Genomic DNA, 15,426 nt, shown 5'->3' on the forward strand with positions numbered 1-15,426 from the left:
AGACGTCTAGAATACCAGAGCAAAGATGTGATGCTGAGGCTTTATAAGGCAGTGGTGAGGCCTCACCTTGAGTATTGTGAACAGTTTTGGACCTCTCATCTTAGAAAAGATGTGCTGGCATTCGAGAGAGGGTCCAGGTGAGGTTCACAAGGGTTACCATATGAGGAATGTTTGATGGTTCTGGGTCTGTACTCCCAGGAATTCAGAAGGATGAGGGGGGGAGATCTCACTGAAACCTTTTGAATGTTGAAAGGCCTGCACAGAGTAGATGTGGAAAGGACGTTTCCCGTGATGGGAGAGTCTAGGGCAAGAGGGCACAGCCTCAGGATGGAAGGGCGCTCTTTCGAAACAGAGATGCGGAGAAATTTCTTTAGCCAAACAGTGGTGAATTTGTGGAATTTGTTGCCACATGCAGCTGTGGAGGTCAGGTCGTTGGGTGTATTTAAGGCAGAGATTGATAGGTTCTTGATTGAACATGGCATCAAAGCTTACAGTGAGAAGGCCGGGAACTGGTGTTGAGGAGGAGATAGAAAAAAAGGATCAGCCATGATTGAATGGCGGAGCAGACTCGATGGGCCAGATGGCCTAATTCTGTTCCAATGGTCTTATGGTCTAAACTAGTTAAATAAGAGGTGCAAAAATTTTTTAAAAGAATAAGGTAGCGTTCTTGCATTCAATGTCCATGCAGAAATCAGATAGCAGAAGGGAAGAAACAAATCATTCCACCTTTCAAGTCTACGACAATATTTGACTTTTCATGAGCTTAGTTCATCCCAATTCAACAACTTAATTTTCTGTTCTTCCTTCCTCATTTATGTAAATTCTCTTGACAAATAATCACAAACCTAGAATATTGTTCTCACAGAGTTGATGTTTGTAACAAAACAATTACAAGAATAAAAGCTTTGTTCAAGATGAAACATATTTGAAGAATTGTACATGTAAAACTTGCAGTTGTGAGACATCACAAACAGCAACAACTCAGAAAGTGGAGGAACTGGGAGGAAATTATATGACATGACCAGTCAGAATAGGCAGTAACAAGATAATATTTACAACAGGGTGGATGAGTTTGTGCATTTTAATGCTAGCAGCATTATGGGTAAGGGAGACAAAGTTAAGAGCTTGTACCAATACACGGAACTCTGAAGATCTGGCCATTACAAAGACTTGCTTGAGGGAGGAAAAGAATGGATGCTCAACTGTTCAAAGGTTTAAATGTTCTAGAAAAGACAGAGAAGGAGGTAAAACTGGTGGGGGACAAGTACGATTTTACACCTGCACATAAAGGGGACATAATGGAGGGCTTGCCCACTGAGTCTATATGGGTAAAGCTCAAAAATAAGGAAGGTGCAATCACTCTAATGGGATATTAGAGCCCCAGTAGCTAACAAGACACTGAGGAAGAGATATAAAGTTTAATCAGGGAAAGATGTAAAAACAATAGGGCTGTTGTAGGAGTGACTTCAACTTACCTAAAATAGACGGGGACCTCCTCAGTGCAAGCGGTTTAGATGGGGCAAAATTTGTAAGGTACATTCATCAAGGTTTAATAAACCAATATGCAGATATATATATCCTCTTCTTAGACTTGCCTGTGCATATATTTATTTAGTATACAAATGGCCTGGATAAAATGTAAACAGGTAGGTTAATAAGTTTAAAGATAGTGCAAAGATTGGTGGTGTTACGAATAACGTCGATACTGCCAAAGGATACAGCGGGATGCAGGTATGGGCTGAGAAATGGCAGATGGAGCTTAACCCTGGCCATATGACACGTGTTGCACTTTGGGAGATCAAAGTAAAGGCACAGTTAACGGCAAGATCCTGGGGTTCAAGTCCATAACTCCCTGAAAGTGGCTACACAGGTTGATAGAGCGGTAAAGCCGGCTTGCCTTTATTAGTGGATGTATTGTGTTCAAGAGTTGGGAAGCCATGTTAGAGCTTTAGAAAACACTAGTTAAGATACTTCCGGAGTACTGCATTCATTTCTAGTCGCTCCCTTTATCAGGAGGACGTTGAAGTTTTGGAGAGGGTGCGGAAGAGGTTTACCAGAATGCTGCCTTGATGAGAAGGCATATGATACAAGGAGAAAGTGGACAAATTTAGGTCATTTTCTCTTAAGTGGTGGAGGCTGAGAGGAGATCTGCCAGAGGTTTATAAGATTATGAGAGGCAACAAGCAAGAGCAATCAGCTGGTATCTTTTTTCCTTAGGGTTAAAATGTCTAATATCAGCAGGCACGCACTTAAGATGAAGAAGGCAAGTTCAAAAGAGATGGGTGGGGAAAGGTTTTTTTTAATACAGTGAGTGGTGGGTGCCTGGAATCCGCTGCCAAGGGTGGTGGTGGTGGAGATAATTACATTAGAAACGTTCAAGAAACTTTTAGACACATCAATATGCAGGAAATGGAAGGATATGGCTACTGAGCAGGCAGAAGGGATTAGTTTACTTGAGCAGTTGATTACTAATTTAATTCTGCATTACGCTGTGACCCAAAGGGCCTTTTCCTGTGCTGCACTGTTCTGTGTTCAATAAAAAATATAAAATTAGTTATCCAATACACTATCTTCCTTTCGCATTCAGCACTCAACCATGTCACTTCTAATGTCTTGTTGTTGAATCTAGCTATAATTATTCTCCCTCTGAGATTACTGTCTTTTAAAGAGTTCAACTGCCCCAATTCGTCCAACATGATTCGCTTTCTCTGCAGTAAAGAAATGCTTTCTGTACTACATTCACATTGGTTTAATACCAGGATAGCATTGTAGCAAATAGGGATGGGCTTGTGTATACTATGAATATTAGTTGGCATGGAATTCATTCACAGAATATACAAAGAACAGTACAACATAGAAACAGACTCTTTGGTCCACAATATCTGTGTCAATGATGAAGGCAATTGAAACTAACTTCATCTGCTTGTATTTGGTCTATATTCCTCTATTCTCTCCCTATTCATATTCTTGTGTACATGCCTCTTAAGCATTACTATCATATCTGCTTTCATCACTTCCTCTTACAGGTCTTTCAAGGTACCAAGGTACTGTAAAAAAAAACTTGTTTTGTGAATTTTCTTTAAACCTTCACCCTCTGGAATTTCATATTTCCATCTTGGGAAAAAGACTCTTGACTACCCAGCATATTTATGCCTCTCATCATTTTCTGTCTGGTCACTCCTCACCCTCTGATGTTCTAGAGGAAACAATTCAGATTGTCCAACCCCTCTTTATAGCCATTACTGTTCTGTATTCTCTCCAACGTTTCCATATCTTTCCTGTAAAGTGCTGACCAAACCTGGATATCATACTCCAAATCTGACCTAAACCAAAGTTTTATACAACTGAAATTAGGACTTGTAAAATTTCATTTTCAATACCCTGAACGATAAAGGTAAGTACAGCATGCCATTCACACTTCTTTACCACCTACATTCATACGTTGCCACTTTCAGGTTGCTATGTCCATACATTCCAAGATCCTTCAGTGATCCCAAGGGTCTTGTCATCTCTTCTTACATTTAACCTTCCAAAGCTTCAAAACTAACACTTGTCCGCGTTAAACTCCACACGTCATTTCTCAGGCCATATTTCCAACTGATCTGTATCCTGCTGCATGCTATGTCCCAGCATTGATCCTTGTGGGACATCAGTGGTCACAGACTTCCGGTCAGAAAAACACTCCTCCACCACTATCCTCCTTCTTCTATGCCCAAGCAAAGTTTGAATCAATTCTACTACGTCTCCATTGGATCTCAAGTGCTTAATCATTTGAATGAGGCTGCAATCTTTTTGGATGCTTTACTGAAGTCCGTGCATACAAGATCCCCTGCAGTATCCTCATCAATCATCCTCATTGTATTCTCAAAAAAAGTCTTGTCTTCTAAGACATGAACTAGCCAGCATACAGCCATGCTGACGATCCTTATAACTCTATACTTTTTCAGATGTGAGTAGATCATATCCATTGAACAATACACATTGATGAAGGTAGAGCAGTGGATATAGTGTATATGGATTTCAGTAAGGCATTTGATGAAGTTCCCAGAAAATAATGAGGAATGGGATCCAAGGAGACCTCGCTTTGTGGATCCAGAATTGGCTTGCCCACAGAAGGCAAAGGGTGGTTGTAGATGGTTCATATTCTGCATGGAGGATGGTGAGCAGTGGTGTTCAGCGGGGATCTGTTCTGGGACCCCTCCTTTTTGTGATTTTTATAAATGACCTGGATGAGGAAGTTAAACAGTGGGTTAGTAAGTTTACTGATGACACAAAAGTTGAGGGTGTTGTGGATAGTCTGGAGGGTTATCAAAGGTTAAAGTGCGACATCGATAGGATGCAGAACTGGGCTAAGGAGTGGCAGATGGACTTCAACCCAGATAAGTATGAAATGGTTCATTTCAGCAGGTCAAATTTGAAGACAGAATATAATATTAATGTTAAGGCTCTTGGCAGTGTGGAGGATCAGCGAGATCTTGAGGTCCGTGTCCACAGCGCGCTCAAAGCTGCTGTGCAGGTTGACAGCGTTGTTAAAAAGGTATATGGTATGTTGGCCTTCATCATCAGTGAGATTGAGTTCAAGAGCCATGAGGTAATGTTACAGCTATATAAGACGCTAGTTAGACCCCACTTGGAGTACTGTGTTCAGTTCTGGTCACCTCACTACAGGAAGGATGTGGATACTATAGAGAGAGCGCAGAGATTTACAAGGATGTCCTGGATTGGAGAACATGCCTTATGAGAATAGGTTGAGTGAACTTGGCCTTTTCTCCTTGGAGTGACGGAGGATGAGAGGTGACCTGATAGAGGTGTACAAGATGATGTGAAGCATTGATCGTGTGGATAGCCAGAGGCTTTTTCGCAGGGCTGAAACGGCTAAAAAGAGGGGACATAGTTTTAAGGTGTATGGAAGTAGGTAACAAAGGGGATGTCAGAGGTAAATTTTCACGCAGAGAGTGGTGGGAGCGACGACAGTAGAGGCAAATACAATAGGGTCTTTTAAGAGACTCTTAGATAGGTACGTGGAGCTTAGAAAAATAGAGGGCTATGCTGTAGGGAAATTCTAGCAGTTTCTAGAGTAGATTACATGGTCGGCACAACATTGTGGGCCGAAGGGCCTGTAATATGGTATAGATTTCTATGTTTTCTATGTATGAGAATCCCTCAAAATAATGTCCATAACAATGATGTACAGCTTACTGCCCTAAATTTCCTGGTTTGTCATTACTGCCCTTTTTAAACAAAGGTAGAGCATTGGCTATTCTCCCATCCTCTGGGACCTCACCCAGGGCTAAAGAGGAGATAGAGATCTCTGTCAAGGTCCCTGCAAACTCCACTCTTGCCTCTCTCAATAGCATCTGCAATCCCAATACATTAAGCACCCATATTTAACAGCACCTAGCGACACTATATACTAGTTTTAGAGGGAAATTAAGTATAGCGTTTTTTAAAAAGATACCTTTAACACAATAAAAACAAATAAGAGTTCTTCACATCAGTGCATATCAAAAGGGCTAGTGGAAAAGTTGAGGTATTAAGGAGTTACTGAAAAAAAATGGGAGTTAAAAAAATGTGGTGCTGCACAGAGACTTACGGAAGAAAATCCAGAATTTTTCTGACTTTTTTATTTGGCAGAACCCTAGCTCAGACAGGTTCAATCATTAATTTTCTGAAGATGGTACTATTTGTGATTCTTTAATTAGCAAAGTCACAGAGTCATACTGTCAGGTACTGAACAGTTTTCACTTCAGAATTTCCAGACACCTGCGTATGTTCCAACCTAATTGTTAAGGTCACACTTATCTTTAGTGATCCTTCGGCATCAAACTGCTGCAGAGTGCCTGACTGATTGTCAATGAAGAAGTCCTGCACTATGGCAAGGCTTTGTCCACATATGTGTCTCAACACGAAGAAACTCAAACTTCAAACAATGGCGACTGAAACTGAAGGAGGGTGAATTTTCTGTGCTTGTCCAGCCACTGAGAGACATGGACGAGGAAATGCATTTCAAATATTTTTGGATGTCAGCAGGGAGATTTGACGATTTGGTTCATCGTCTCCAACCATTTATTTCGCATCACTGTACGCTCAGTATACTCAGAGACTGGCAATCACCATTCGAGTTTTAGCTTCAGGTGGAAGTGAACAGGCTATAACAGCTAGCTACAAACTGGCATCAAGCATAGGGTCCTCCATAATTTCGGAGGTCTGTAAAGCTTTATGGAAAGCATTGCAGCCAGAGTTCCTTCCCTGCCCTTCATCACCCAATGGGAAGCTATTGCAGTGTAGGAGGAAATGCGATGCTACCAAGTGGACCAATCACAGTTGTTGCGGTCTGCATCACCGCGACGTGTAGTTACATTTTTGGGAGGTGCGCGTCATAAATTTGATGCAGAAATATAAATTGGCCTTAAGTCTAGAAATGACTTAATTGTAAAATTTAGAAACTTGCGAACACTACAACAAAAAGAAATGTACTAATATATTTTTAAAATGCTAAACTAATGGCACCTACAATTTAAGTGACAAGAGAAAGGCTACAAATTTGAACTCCTCCACGAACTAATATTGTTGTAACTAATATTGGAACACAGCTGTGAAATCAATGGCAAGTAGATCCCAACAAATTCAGGATTGCTTTTACAATCACCTCACTTTCACATACAAAGGGCACATGGCGTGTAGACTTTTGGCACTTTCCTGCAAATGTCTGGGCCAATGAAAATGTATCAATTGTTTTTCATCAAAATGGACCAAAAAACACCTCAGATTGATGGGCAACTGAATTTCAAATCTAGACTGACCATATCTATTAAAGAGACTTTTCATTATTTTGAACAAAATTAATGCAAATCCAATTATTTCCTTTTTAAAAAGAATTAATCCTTATAAACTCCTGCTTTCCCATTACACTACATTAGTCAACAAACTATGCTCAATGAGTATGCATTTCATAAAATCATGAGATTAACATTCTGTCAACTAAACATGAGGAAGGCCTGAATCCAGACTGACTGTACACCAGTGGAACTAGGAGGTAATCTAAGTGGTCAGCATGGCAACACTCACTTCAGATAAGTCTTCAACAATTCTTAAACTGAAAATGCCCCATGTATATCACAAAGACTAACACCAATTCTCTTACAACTCCAATATCCACATTCCTTTGTCTGAGACTGGCTAACTGATTTAGACTGATAAGACCTAATTAATGCATTGAGTTTAAGACAGGTGAATTTTCAAAAACTTTTGGATGGAGGATGGGTTTTAACTTACCCAAACAAATCTCTATTTCATTCTGCATACTTCCACGAGCAGAGAGCAATAAGGATTAGGGTTATAGCTGACTTTTTGTTGTCTGAACTTTCAGGCTACTATTGATCTTTTTATTTGCGCAGGAGGGGTGGTTTGATTTTTTTTCTTTGAATGGGTTGGTTCCATGGTTCTTTGTTTCAAGGCTGTCTGTGGGGAAAATGAATTTCAGGGTTGTACGCTGCATACATACCTTGATAAATAAATGTACTTTGAATCTTGAATACAACAACTATACAATCCTACAAAAAGTAGTGGACACGGTCCAGTCCATCGCCGGTAAAGCCCTCCCCACTACTGAGTACATCCACATGAAACACTGTCGCAAGAAAGTAACATCTATCATCACAGCCCCCACCACCCAGGTCATGTTCTCTTCCTGCTACTGCCACCAGGAAGAAGATACAGGAGCATGTGGACTCATTGCACCCTGTTCAGGAACAGTTATTACCCCTCAACCATGGACTCACTTTCAAGGACTCTTCATCTCATGTTCTCGATACTTATTGCTTATTTATTTATCATTATCATTTCTTTACTTTCGTATTTGCATTTTGTTGTCTTTTTCACACTGGTTGAATGGTCAAGTTGGTGAGGTCTTTCATTGATTCTATTATGGTCATTATTCTATTATTGATTTGAGAATGCCCACAAGAAAATGAATGAAAAAGAAAATAAGGTGACATACTGGTACTTTGATAATAAATTTAAATTTACTTTACTTATTTACTTTGAATTTATACTGTGTTAACAACAGGACATCACGAGTAAATGAGTAGCAAAATATGGTATAGTGACAAGAGGAAAAGGCTTTGAGCCCTGCTGAAGGTTAGAGAGACCTGAAGGTCTGAACCATTATCTCCATGCCAATAGAAGGAGGGATATGGAGGAGAATGGGGTCAGCATGGTCATAACCTGAGGCCTGTACCAAATTCAATGAAACAGATAGAGCTTGCTCAGGTCAGTAGGGCGAGCACTATTCCCATAGCTGCATTAACTTTACACAGCCCCAAAGTCAGATCCTGTTCCAGCTGCTATTTCCATCCTGCAAAAAGAACGGAGTTGTACATAACATGCAACTAGGAAGCGAACACTGAAGCCCCACTTTTGACAGATCTGGTGGCCTTTCGACTCTGTCAAACGCCACTTTAAATCATTATACTGACGATTATCAACTGTGATTTTGTAAAATTAAAAAATATATTTTCTATCAAGGGTTGCGATATACAAGCCAACCATACCCAGTATAAAAGTGGGTGGCTGTACGCGAGTTGCTTCTGCCCCTTCAACTCAGTGCATTTGTGTACAGCCCAGTGGCAGATCAGGAGTTCGGAGGTACTAACATTTGACCCTCAAGCTCAAACATGATTTTATCAATGCATTGTCAAGAGCCATTACAAAAATGGATGTCAAGATTAAGCGGGCAAACATACTAAAAGATCAGTAGTTCTCTAAACACAAATCTACCAAAGAGCAGTGCCGTCCCACTCATGGCAAAACAAAATCTGAATTATTTCTAAATCTTTCTTTAGAATTGTCCATGTCAAAAAACAAACTTTTAAATACTGGAGTATCTATGACTGAAAACCCAAACAGTTATGCAATATTGTAGACACAGATTATTGCAGCACATGACATTCATTTAAGGAGCATTGCAATTCTTTCTTGGAAACCAAACCACAAGATACTTAGAATCTTGCACTGTGGTACCTCTGCCATCTGCTGGCCTAAAGCTACAACTGTTATGAAAGAGGCCAGTAATGAATGAGATGAATTAAATCTGCTTTCTCTGGAAAAAGTAATTATCTTTCCAATTAGTTAATTTATATAGTGCCTCCAAAATCAGCAAATTTCCCCAAGCGTCTCACAGTAACTTCTGAAAGAAAAAGCAATTAGAGAATGGCAAACACTCGAATAGTTAACTTCTACAGAATTCTTTCCAAACTTTGCAAAGAGGTAAAAGTACTCTGTATATATTTATTTCAAGACTATGGCATTAGACTGCACTATGGCGGACAGAAGTGCTCTACACTGGGTAGTTAAAACTGCCCAATGCATCACTGGCATCAGTCTATCCACCAACAAGGGAATACAGAAAGGTGCAAGAAAAAAGGCCAGAAATATCATGAAGGATCGCAATCACCCGACCGATTGAATATTTGTTCCACTCCCATCAGGGAAGAGGCTAGGTAGCATCCATGCCAGGACCACTAGACTCAAAAAAAGTTATTTCCCCCATGCAGTCTTGCCGGTCAACACCTCCACCAATTTACCCATCCAACCACTGCTACATACCAATCACCTAGTGTCACTCAATGTACATACAGTCATTCAATGTATACCACTGACTTGTACATGGTGTTTTTGTTTCTGTATTGTGTTCTTTATGCTTATTATTTTTTTATGCTGCATCAGTCCTGTGTAACAATCATTTCATTCTCCTTTCCACATGTGTATTGAAGAATAACAATATACACTCTTCAATCTTGAATCTTGAAGTTACCTGGGGTCTGGAATCAGATAAACAGAATGCCAAGTAGACCAGAGGGTGTGGGTATCAGAGAAGGAAAAGATTGAAATCATAAGCTGGAGTTGAACAGTGCAAATCTTAACACATCCACAACATAATTTTCCAGTAGCCCAATCGAATCGAGAGCAAGAAAGGGGTCAATACAAAGGTCCATGTGAGATTTAAAAAAGTATTCAAGGGCTTTTGGTGTTTTTCCAGCAGCCCAATCAAATTGACAGCAAGAGAGGAGGCAACTCACTGGTCCTTGAGTGAGATTTTAAAAAGAAGTATTTGGGGGCTTTCAGAGTTTTCTGGCAGCCCATTCAAATCACAATTCACCAGCAAGGGCTAATAAAAGTAAGGAAGGGACAAGTTGAATGGCCATTGAGTGAGTGGACTAGTTTTAGACTGGGGAGGCTTTGGCACATCAGGCTTCGCGAGAACAGGCTTGGGCAAGGTATGTATCTGGAAACATTTCTTCATCATTCTTCATTCTTTGTCTGTTAGTGCATAGGTAGACCAGTAAGAGTGGCTCCACAGGCTGTGTTGTGATCTTTGTGTCAGATGTGGGAATTCTGGAAGGCCTCCAGCCTGCCGGGTAACCACATCTGCACCAGGTGCACTGAGCTGCAGCTCCTCAGAGATCATGTTAGGGACTGGAGCTACAGCTCAATGACCTTCGGCTCAAACAGGAAAGTGAAGAGGTGACAGCTAGAAGCTACAGCTAGGTAGTGACCCCTAAGTAGCAGAAGGCAGGTACCTAGGTGACTGTCAAGAGAGGGAAAAGAAATTGGCAGCCAGTGTAGAGTACCCCTGTGGGTATTCCCCTCAATAATGACTATTCCACTGGATATTGTTGGGGCTGGGAGGGGAATGACCCACCAAGGAGAAGCTTCAGCAGTGGGGTCTTTGGCACGAAGTCTGGTGCTATGGATCTGAAGAGAAGTGGGGAGAAGAGGACTGCAGTAGTGATAGGGCATCCTACAGTTAGGGTACACACGAGATACTGTGGACACGACAGAGATACCCAGATGGTATGCTGCCTCCCAGCCGCCAGGGTCAGGAACTTCTCGAATCGGGTCCATGGCATTCTAAAGGGGGAGGGTGAGCAGGCAGAATTCTTGATACTTATTGGCACCAAAGATGTAGGTAGGAAAAGGGAGAAGGTCCTGAAGAGCAAATGCTCAAAGGTTCAAAGGTTCATTTAATATCAGAGAACATAAACAGTATACAACCTGAAATACTTGCTCTCCAGCTTTCTACCTAGGGAGCTAGGTACAAAGCTGAAAAAGCAGGACCTCCAGGATTGTAATCCCTGGACTGCTGCCTGTGCCAGTGCAGGTAAGTATAGGATGATTCGCAGCTGAATACATGGCCGAGGAACTAGCACAGGGGACTGGGCTTCAGGTATAAAATCGTAAGACTGTAATACATAGGAGCAGAATTAGGCCATTCAGCCCATCAAGTCTGCCCTGCCATTCCATCATGGCTGATCCCAGATCCCACTCAACCCCATATACCTGCCTTCTCACCATAACCTTTGATATCCTGACCAGTCAGGAAGCTATCAATTTTCACTTTAAGTATACCTACGGTCTTGGCCTCCACAGCTGTCTGTGGCAGAGCATTCCAAAGATTCACTATTCTCTGGCTAAAAAAAAAGTTACCTCTTACCTCTGTTCTAAAGGGTCGCCCCTCAATTTTGAAGCTGTGCCCCCTAGTTCTGGATACCCCCATCCTCTCCACATCCACTTTATCTAGTCCTTTCAACATTCGACAGGTTTCACTGAGATACCCCCACATTCTTCTGAATTCCAGTGAGCACAGGTCTAAAGCTGCTAAACGCTTCTCACATGTTAACCCCATCGTTCCCGGAATCATCCTCGTGAACCTCCTCATGAACTCTCTCCAATGACAAGGCATCCTTTCTGAGATATAGGGCTCAAAACTGTTGGCAATTCTCCAAGCACAGCCTGAGCAGTGTCCTATAAAGCCTCAGCATTATCTCCTTGTTTTTATATTCTATTCCCCTTGAAATGAAGGCCAACATTGCATTCGCCTTTTAGATCATTGGGATCTTGTCTGGAGAAAGGGTACAAAAGGGACGGATTACACCTGAACCCAAAGGGGATGAATATCCTTGCAGGCAGGTTTGCTAGAACTGTTGGGGAGGGTTTGAACTAATTTTGCAGGAGAATGGGAAACTAAGTGATAGGGCTGAGGATGGGATAATTGGTATACAAGCAGAGGCAGTGTGCAGTGAGGCTGTCAGGAAGGATAGGCAAAATTGCAGTCAGTGGAATGAGTTGCCCTGTAACTAAGGACAAAATCTAAAAGGGTGCTGAATACAGAACTGAAGGTGTAAAATTTGAATGCTTAGTATATAGAATAAGGTAGATGATCTTGTTGTGCAGTTAGAGATTGGTAGGTATAACCTTGTGGATTAGGGTTAGGGTTCTGAGTGAAACAAGATTTTAGTTAGGAGCTTAATATCCAAGGATACACTGCATTGCAAGGACAGGCAGGTAGGCAGAGGCATGGCTCTGTGGCTTAAAAATGAAATCAAATCTTTAGAAAAGAGTGACATAGGACCAGAAGATTTAGAATCCTTGTGGGTATATTTAAGAAACTGCAAGGGTATAAAGCCCCTGGTAGAAGTTACTATATATTCAGGACTCCAAATAATAGCCAGGATGTGAGCTACAAATTACAACAGAAGGTAGAAAATGCATATCAAAATGGCAATGTTACAAAGGTCAGAGGGGATTTCAATATGCAGGTAGATTGGGAAAATCAGGTTGATGCTGGATCGCAAGATGGGGAGAATGCCTACAAGATGGCTTTTTAGAGCAGCTTCTGGTTCAGCCTCTAGTGGATCAGCTATTCTAGATTGGGTGTTGTACAATGAATCAGATTTGATTAGGAAGTTTAAGGTAAAGGAATCCTTAGGAGACAGTGATCATAATATCATAAAGTTCATCCTGCAATTTGAGAGGGAGAAGCTGAATCAATTGTGTCAATATTACTGTGGAGTAAAGGGAATTACAGAAGGAATAAAAGAGGAGCTAGTCAAAGTTGATTGGAAGGGGATACTAGCAGTAATGACAGCTGCAATGGCTGGAGATGCTGGGAGCAATTTGAAAGGCGCAGGAGAGAAACATTCTAAAGAAGTATTCTAAAGGCAGGATGACAGGAAAATCAAAGCCAACATAAAAGCAAAAGAGAGGGCATAAAATAGAGCAAAAATTAGTGGGATGATACAGAATTGGGAAGCTTTAAAAAAACAACAGAAGGGAAATTTTTTAAAAAGCTATAAGGAGAGAAGATGAAATATGAAGACAGGGTAGCCAATAATATCAAGGAGGATACCAAAAGTTTTTCTGATTAATAGAGTAAAGGAGAGTCAAGATATCCGACCACTGGAAAATGTTGTAGGAGAGGTAGTATTGGAGGACAAGGAAATGATAGATGCACTGAAAACATACCTTGCATCAGTTTTCACTGTGGAAGAACTAGCAGTGGTCCAGAAGTTCAAGTTCAGGGGCAGAAGTGAGTACAGTTGCTATTACTAGGGAGAAGGTGCTTGGGAAACTGAAAGGTCTAAAGGTAGATAAGTCACCTGGATCAGAGGGACCATCTCCCAGGGTTCTGAAAGAAGGAGCTGAAGAGATTAGTAATTGCATTAGTAATGATCTTCCAAAAATCAATAGATTCTGGCATAGTTCTGGAGGACTAGAAAAGTGCAAATGTCACTTTACTCTTTAAGAAGAAAGGGTGGGGGAAGAAAAAACAACATTATAGGCCAGTTAGCCTGACCTCAGCGGTAAGGAAGATGTTGGAGTCGATTGTTAAGGATGAGGTTTCGGGGTACTTGGAGGCACATGATAAAAAAAGCCAGAGTCAGCATGGTTTCCTAAGGAAAAATCTTGCCTGCGAAATCTATTGCAATTCTTTGAGAAAATAAGCAGGATGTGGATGTTGTGTACTTTAATTTTCAGACAGAAGGCCCTCAAAGGCTTCATGCTGTACATGAAGCTGCTTAGCAAGATTAGAGCCCATATTACTGGAAAGGTACTAGCATGTACAAAGCACTGGCTGATTGGCAGGAGGCAAAGAGTGGGAATAAAGGGAGCCTTTTCTGATTTGCTGCCGGTGATCAGTAGTATTCCGCAGGAACTGGTGTTGGGACTGCTTCGTTTTACGCTGTATGTCAATGATTTGGATGACAGAATTGATGACTTTGAGGTCAATTTTGCAGACGATACAAATATAGGGCAGGCAGAGTTGAGGAAGCAGGGGGGCTGCAGAAGGACTTAGACAGATTCAGAGAAGGGACAAAGTGGCAGATGAATATAGTATTGGGAAGTGTATGGTCATGCACTTTGGTAGAGACAACAAATACTCTTTTCTAAATGGGGAGAAAATTCAAAAATCTAATGTGCAAAGGGACTTGCGAGTCCTCGCGCAGAATTTGCTACAGGTTAACTTGCAAGTTGAGTCGGTGGTGAGAAAGACAAATGCAATGTTAGCATTCTTTTCGAGAAGTCTAGAATATAAAAACAAGGATGTAATGCTGGGGCTTTATAAATCAATGGTGAGGCCTCACTTGTAGTATTGTGAGCAGTTTTGGGCTAAGAAAAGATGTGCTGATGTTGGGAGAGAGTTCAAAGCAGGTTTACAAAAATGATTCCGGGAATTAAAAGCTCATCATATGAGAAATGTTCAATGACTCTGGGCCAGTAACCTCGCTGTAATTTAGAAGAATGATGGGGGATCTCATTGAAACCTTTCAAATATTGAAAGGCCTCGATAGAGTGGATGTGGAGTGGATGCGGAGAGGATGTTTCCTATAGTGCGGGAGTCTAGGACCAGAGGGCACAACCTCAGAATAGTGGGATGTCCATTTAGAGGAGGAATTTCTTTAGCCAGAAGGTGGTGAATCTGTGAAATTCTTTGCCACAAGCAGCTGTGAAGGCTAGGTCACTGAGTGTATTTAAGGTGGAGGTTGATAGATTCCTGATAAGTTAGGGCGTGAAAGGTTACAGGGAGAAAGGAAAAGAATGGGGTTGAGAGGAAAGAGGACCATCCATGCAGAGCAGTCTCGATGGGCTGAATAGCTTATGGTCTTGAAATCAAGGAGCAGAAGTTTGAAGCCATCAAAACAGCAATTCACAAATGACGAAATTTGATTCTGAGAAAGAAGCAATGCAAGCCACAGTATTATGGATGGAGCATAACGGAGACAAGTGCACGGAACATTTCAAATTTGGGAGTGAGTCACATGAAAGATGTAAATCACGAAAAGCTCCTGATCTCTCTGCACCAATTACCAACAAGTTACACTTACGTACACACAAATGGCTGAAGTCAGAAAAATAAAAACAAAAGCCCTGACAATAATTCTGTTTCTTTGTGGATATTTCTACAGGGTCAGTAAATGTTCATGAAATGATTAGTAAGATGTATTCAATATTTTAAATCCAATGTCAACTACAAAAGCATCAACACATTTAAACCATTTTCCTCTCTTTACAATGAAAGATGGTTTTGTAAGACTTATTCATGTTAAGTCAGCTTTCATAAATTGATTAATTTTTTGAGTACAA

The 15,426-nt window shown here is 41.1% G+C and overlaps 1 protein-coding gene across 10 annotated transcripts in view; it reads right to left on the reverse strand.

The window, feature by feature from the left end:
* The window catches only part of lrrc28 (leucine rich repeat containing 28), an 89,468-nt gene that overhangs the window by 46,160 nt on the left and 27,882 nt on the right, over positions 1–15,426 (reverse strand). The window lies entirely within an intron of this gene.

This window comes from Mobula hypostoma, chromosome 13 (genome assembly GCF_963921235.1).
Source record: "Mobula hypostoma chromosome 13, sMobHyp1.1, whole genome shotgun sequence".
Classification (NCBI taxonomy): Eukaryota; Metazoa; Chordata; class Chondrichthyes; order Myliobatiformes; family Myliobatidae; genus Mobula; species Mobula hypostoma.